Source organism: Petaurus breviceps, unplaced genomic scaffold (genome assembly GCF_028583685.1).
Source record: "Petaurus breviceps papuanus isolate PSGF00001 unplaced genomic scaffold, PetGlider_PUasm1.0 90994, whole genome shotgun sequence".
Taxonomy (NCBI): Eukaryota; Metazoa; Chordata; class Mammalia; order Diprotodontia; family Petauridae; genus Petaurus; species Petaurus breviceps.
The window spans coordinates 3304419-3311659 of record NW_027187393.1 but is presented as its reverse complement, the minus strand read 5'-3'; the positions used below and the strand labels follow the sequence as shown (position 1 = coordinate 3311659).

Here is a 7241-nt window from a genome sequence, read left to right as displayed (position 1 = left end):
GATTTTGCCAGAACAAATGTACAAACATCTCTTTCTTTACCACGTCAGAGCCATATTCTCCTCTATCCCTCTTCAGTTTCTGAGGAAAGTGGGCTCAAATTTAGCTCTGTTCCTCCTACTTGGTCTCACCAAGTTACATACAAAGGTAGCATCACAGCCAGAAGAGTCTTTGTCTCTATGACTACTGAACTGGGTCCCAAAGGTCGCACCTTACTCTTTAGGCCATCAAACCTGGACCTTGGAATGCTGATGCATAAGGGCTCCCTCCTGACCTTTTAAAACTCACAAGATCAGAGGCTCTGGTAAGTTCACCTAGAATGAAAAAGAAATGTAGAGGTCAAGGACTGAGGTCCATTTCACAGAGCCACAAGACTTCAGGGAGAATACCCCACCCAAGGCCTCTCCCCTCACATATCTTTCTCTCACCAGACGTAATGAGGGAAGGAGCAAAACCACCAGGCACAGGCAGACAAAGAGAATGAGGCAAGAGCCTAAGCCAATGCTGATTAACGCCTTTTTGAAGACACCCCTAGTTCCAGTTACACAGATGATTGAAAAGGCTTCACTAGACCATGTGATAAACAGATTAGAAGCAGTTACGGAATGCGTACTTGATACACACTCAAGTCTCTCCAAGGCATTTCCACTGCACGTCATCAGGACTCCTTGGAATCAGGTTTTTTAAGTCTCTCCAGCTTGGGAATTTGCACCAGCCAAACATGCTGAAGCATTCTGGACATGTGCCAGTCACAGTTCTACTAGAAAATCTGCTCTATGAGGAATATTGAACGGTAAAATTATTTAGCTGGGAGGAGGTTGGGGGGAAACTAAGGAAGGACATGATAGTTTTCTGTAAGTATTTCAAGGGTTTCCATGGAACAGAGGAACTTGATGTTTTCTGTTTGGCCCCAAAGGGCAGAACTAGAAACAAGAGGTGGGAGGTTGGAAAGGTAAGATTTTGGTTCAACATGAGGAAAATCTTTCAAATGATTAGAGCTGTCTAAACATGGAATGCGTTACCTTGGAAAGTGGGACATTTTCTGTCACTGGAGATCTCCAAGAAGAAGCAAGATGGCCACATCTTGAAGAGGGCATACTTTCTCAGGTATTGATTCAGTTAAGGGACTTTCCTTCTTTGATATGACATGATTCTGTGAAGCCTGTGAGTCCTCATATTGTACAAGGGAATGTTGCACAAGGGAAGACACAGTTCACAGAGTTTCTCAGGTCTCACCTATACCTAGAGGACCAGTAGTGGCTCTCTGGGGATTAATGGGTGCAATATTGTATTTAAAACTCAAGTTTCTCTGATAGGAAGCCTAGAGTTGAAGCTGCCCTTGAGGCAGCACAGGCTATAGGAGATCAGAGTAGCACTGAGGATGTGGGAGAGACATGATTGAATCCAGATGCTCAATTTCCTGTAACTGCTAACTCACTGGACTTTCAGACTGTTCAGTGATGGTGTTCAGGCCCGAATCATTGCTTCTTATGTGCCCTTGGACTGTATCAGAATATTCCCTGGTTTGTGAGTTATGACAAATTCAGCTGTTCTAGGGGAACCACTTAGAAAAGAAAGTTCCTGTGGGACCTCTAATTTGGAGCTTATATTCCACCTAGCCTCCACATCCATGTACCAGTGTCCCTATTCCCTGGTTTTCTTGTAACTGATGATGAACAAACTATCTGATCATGAATCCTTTGTGCTTTCCTAGGAAATGACTTTTACGAAACTGTCTGACCATGAACCTCTGTGTTTAACCCCTCATAACCTGAAACCAGACCAAAGCTACTTAATATTAATACTAACCCTCTTAGGCCAGATGTTTCTGGCTGGGTAATAAGTGTCTGAACCCGAATTCAATCCACATGTCATCCCGACACTGGAGCCGGTGCTCTTACTCGCTGTGCTACCTGGCCACCCCTATAGGCTATTTTCTACTCCACCTATAATGCTGACCTCCAAAACTTGGCCTCCCAAGGTCCTCTCCCATCCTTTTAGGGTCTAACTTCAGGTCCATTTCCTCTGAGAAGTTTTCCCTACCTGTTCCATACTCCCACTGATGCCACCTTTCTCTAAACCTTGGCTCAGAAAGGATAGAAAGAGGTAGGCCTTGAGGCCACATAGTCCTTGGATGTGGCCTTTTGACTAAGTCAAAGTTTTACAGAACAAATCCTTTTATTAAGGGATTTGTTCTGTGAAGTTTGAATTCAGTCAAAGGGCTGCACTTGGGGACTTAGAGGGCTACCTGTGGCCTTGAGGCCACAAGCTCCCCACCCCTGAGCTAGGGAAAACTTCTAAGAAGAGTTAGGCCTAAATCCAGGCCCGAAAAGAGAGGTGAGAATTTGGGAAGGAAGAAATGTGGGAAGGGCTAGCATTCTATGTGTAGGAGACGGGATCCCCAGGATTAACTATTATCCTGAGAAGGGATCCATATGCTTTGCCAGAATACCAAAATTGTCCTCTACACTCAAAAAAGATTAAGAACTCCTACTCTGACCCACTCCTATAATTTTATAGATAAGTAAACAGACAGGAGGCTAGTGAGGCAATAGAAATGAACAAATAGCTAAAATTCCAGCTCATTATTTCATACATGTAAGTAGAAGTTTATGGGAGCTTGTATTCCTTCTTTCCTCAACAAGCCTTCAAAAAGAAAGGTAGATACATTAATTAGAATGTAGTAAAGAATATATTTCCTCTATTGCTGTAATCAGTGTGCTGGTTCTGACTGAAGGAAAAGTTGATCGTGGAGAAGAAAAATGCAACATAAGTTTGGGGAAGAGATGTCTAGTATGGCACTCTGTTACAATAATTAGCTTGGTTTAAGCCTAGGGACAATATAATGGTGCCTAGAGTCCAAGTAACCCCCTCGTTTGTGGCTCTAGGGAATTTTAGGTGAAAAGTTGAGTATAATCACAATTGCTCTGAACTTCCAGATAGAACAATTTCTAATATTCAGAAAAAGATTTGGCTTTTTACATTAATTTACATATATACACATATATATGTACACATACACATAATTTCTATATGTATGCATAAATGTATATTACATATAGACAAAGACTTACATATATACTTATGTACATACATTCATATATACATGCATACATACATTCTCCTGTTTAGGGTGGAGGCAATGGGTTAGATTGAATATTAAGCAGACTTGGTCTGATCTTCCAGGTTAATATAGATGTAATGTCATACATATAAAGAGGGAGACAGAGAATAGAGAGAGACAGAAAGACAGAGACAGAGGGAGAGACAGAGACACAGAAAGAGACAAAGAGACCGAGAGAGAGAGAGAGAGAGAGAGAGAGAGAGAGAGAGAGAGAGAGAGATCCCTGACATCTTCATGCCCAAGACAAGATATTCAGGTCATCAGGCATATTAGGTAATGAAGCAGCAGGTTACATAACAGTGGCCATGGACAGATGGCCCTGGAAGGTCAGAGCTGGGGAGAGAGCTGGCCTCTTCTTGAACATCCCCCAGTCTTTGAGTAGGTGGGCACCACAATGGCATCAACCCAAATTTCTGTTCTGAAGATAGCTTCAGGGTCTTTCTCTGTCATTGAGCCCACCTTTTCTTTTCCCTCTCAAGGATTATTCTTGGGCTGCTTTTCTTTCAGGCTCAGCTCTGTATGGTCTTACTCTTTCCTTTTTGCTTCTAGACCCTTATAATCTCTCTTCAGTTCTGAGATAGCTCCTTTTTATACAAGTTCCTCAGCATAGGATCAACTCTCACATTATGGCTTTGGGTATACCGACCCATTCACACCCAGTTCTAATTGACTGATTTAATCAAGAAGTATTTTTATAAGAAGAAATTACTTTTCAGTTATGTGGATAAGGGAAGAGTTCATGACTAGACAAGTGATAGAAAGTATTACATAAGATGAAATGAGCAATTTTGATTATATAAAATTTAGAAGTTTTTGCCCAAACAAATCCAATGTAGTACAAATTTGAAGGGAAAAGGGTAACTGGAAAATAATCTTTGCAACAAGTTTCTCTGATGACGACATTATATCTGATATATATATATATGAATATACACATAAGTAGAGAGAGATATAGATAGATATCTGTATCTATATATAAAAGAGACTATAAGATTTATAAGACTAAGAGCCATTCCCCAGTAGAGAAATGGTCAAGGAATATGAAATGGCAACTTTCAAAGGGAGAAATCCAAGACATTAAAAATCACATAAAAATGCTCCATCACTAATAACTGAAGTACATATTAAAGCAACTTTAAGGTTCTATTTCATACCTTTCAGACTGGAAAAAGGTGACAAAGGTGGAAAATGACAAATGTTAGAAGGGCTGTGGGAAACAGGTACACTGTTAGTGAAGCTGTGAGTTGGTCCAGTTGGAAAGAAATTTGGAACACTTGCCCAGAAAGTTACCAAATTATAAATACCCTTCAATTCTATTATAACACTACTGGGCCCCTACCATAAAGAAATCAAAGAAAGATTTAAAAGATCGAAAACACAGCTTTTTTCCAAATTAGCCAAAAATTGAAAAAAAAAATTTTTTTTGAGAACGGCTAAATAAGTTGTGTTTCATGAATATAATGGCATATTATTATATGACAAGAAATGATGATATAGACCATTTCAGAGGAACCTGGGAAGGCCTTTGTGAACTAATGAGCACAAACGTGAAAACAATTTACACAATGAAAACAACATTAAAGAGAAAAATAATTTTGAAAGACATTAGAACTCTGGTAATCACAATGATAACCCATGAGGTTAAATGAATGAAGATGAAACAATACTCTTCTGACAGAAAGGTGACAAAGTTAAAATACTGAGGGAGTTACATTTTTGGACATGGTTAATTAAGAATTTGTATGGAGGGCTTTGTTTTTGTTTTGCTCAATATGGAGTAGTGGGAAGGACAAGTTATTTTTTTTTAAATGCCTGTTACTTAAAAGATAAAAATAATAAACTATTTTAAAAAAGAAGTATTCTTAGCTAACAAAGGTAATTACTTTTAGGTAAGGTGGTAATCAATGGAGTCTCACCCTTAAACTAGGTAAAATGGTGAGTGGAGGAAGCATCAGGGTCAATGGCACTATCAGGACGATGACTGAGACTTCCTATGCTACGGTGGGAACTTTGGGAATTATGGAAGCCTGGCTGTAATCTGCACATGAGCAAGGGGCTGATAGATGCAGAGTAGGAGCTCTAAAGAAGTTTCAATTGTATTGCCAGTTAGGGCCTTCACTACTGATATTGTGAGAACGTACCTTAATTTTGTTTTGGTTTTTCCTTTTTTGGAGGGGGAAGGCAGGGCAATAGGGTTTAAGTGACCTTGCCCAAGGTCACATGGTTAGTAAGTGTTAAGTGTCTGAGGCCAGTAAGTGTTAAGTCCTCCTGACTCAAGGGCTGGTGCTCTATTCACTGCACCACCTAGCTGCCCCATGTACCTCAATTTTGAACTTGTCCCAGTGTCATTTATGTCCTTGCCTGTACATTTGACCCTGCCTCTTTCCAATCTTCCAAAGCCTATTTTAGGTTCAATATGTTCTGATTAATGCTCATGATCCCCAAGTTTTCTCCTCCTTAAGTCACCTGGCTCAGATGAACCTTCTTCTGATCCTGAAAGAACTGACAATTGTGTTTACTAAGCAATTGTCAGTGATATTTGAAAGACCATGGACAACAGGAGAGGAACCACAAAACTGGAAAAAAGCAAATGGAATCCTGCCAAGGGCTAGTGACTTTGTCTTTGTTTCTTGGGGAAAATTCTAGAATAGATCTTTAAAGAGATGATTGCTAAATATCTAGAAAAGGAAAAGGTGGTTTTCAAATCGTCAAGAACAGATTACACCAGACTAACCTAATTTCTTTTTTTGACAGTGTTACTAACATAGAATATGAGAGAAATGTTGTGGATAGATTTTAGCAAAGCTTTTGACAGAGTATCTCATAATCCTATTATGGAGATGATGAGACACATATTAGACAATCAGACGGGTGAATGATCTCCTGGAGTAATTGTCTTGTTTTGGAGTCAATATGGCAGGAAGTCTCCAGTGGAGAGTATCCCAGAGATTTGTATTTGATCCCATGACAGATGTTTATTTTTATTAATGACTTGGATATGGACACAGAAGGAATACTCATATGCTTTTTTTTGTATATGATAAAAAGCTGGGAGGGATAGATAAGACAGTAGATGATGGAGCCAGGATCCAAAATGATCATGGCAGCCCAAAACACTGAACTGTATTTAAGAAGATTTAAGAGCAGCTAGTTGGTACAGTGAGTAGAGCACAAGTTAGGAGGACCTGAGTTCAAATCCAACCTCAGACACTCAATACTTACTAGATGTGTGACCATGGGCAAGTCACTTAACCTCAACTACCTCTTTACCACCCTCCCCAAAAAAAGATCAAATTCAATAGGGATAAATTTAAAATTTTCATTTGGGAAAAACATCAATTTTACAAGTATAAAATGAGAGAGGCATGGATAGACTGAAGTTGTTCTGAAAAAGATCTGGAGGTTTTTGGTGGAGTGCAAGTTCAGAATAAGTCAGCAGTGTGATGTGCCATCCAAAAAAGATAATATAATCTTGGACATTAAGGGGAAGAGGTATGAGAACATAGCTTCTAAGAACAGGGAGTTGATAGACTCATTGTACTCTACCTCCTCAGAACTCTGAAATAATGTATTCTGTTTTGGTCATCACAGTTTAAGGAAGATTTTGATATTGATGATGAGCGTCCAGAGGAGGGAAACATCATCATCATCATTAGCAGTAGCTAGTATTTATATCATGGTCTAAGGTTTGCAAAGTACTTTACAAATAATATTATCTAATTTGATCCTAACAAAGACTCCTCCCCATTTTATAGATGAGGAAAGTTAGGCAGCTGGAGGTTAGTGGATAGAGCACTGGCTCTGGAGTCAGGAGGACCTGAGTTCAAATCTGGCTTCAGACATTTGCTAGCTCTATGTCCCTTAACCCTGATTGCCTCTTCCCTTCACCAAAAAGTAAAACTATTTGAAGGGCTGTCATTTTAAGGAAAGATTCAATTTTCTCTGTGTGGTCCCAAAAGCAGACCTAGTAGCAAAGAGAGAAATTTAAGATTTTCATTAGGAAAAATTTCCTGACAGTTAAGAGCCATCCAAAAGTGGAATAGGTTGCCTTAGGAGGTGCAGGCGTGTGTGTGTGTGTGTGTGTGTGTGTGTGTGTGTGTGTGTGTGTGTGTGTGTGTG

General features: G+C 39.7%; 1 long non-coding RNA gene across 1 annotated transcript in view; it reads left to right on the top strand.

Moving 5' to 3' along the window:
* Positions 1-653: 653 nt before the first annotated feature.
* The window catches only part of LOC138153427 (uncharacterized), a 20030-nt gene continuing 13442 nt past the window's right edge, over positions 654-7241 (top strand). Inside the window, exons 1-2 of the long non-coding RNA XR_011166379.1 lie at positions 654-791; positions 995-1105. This is a non-coding gene — a long non-coding RNA (uncharacterized lncRNA). The remainder of the gene's footprint in view (positions 792-994; positions 1106-7241) is intronic.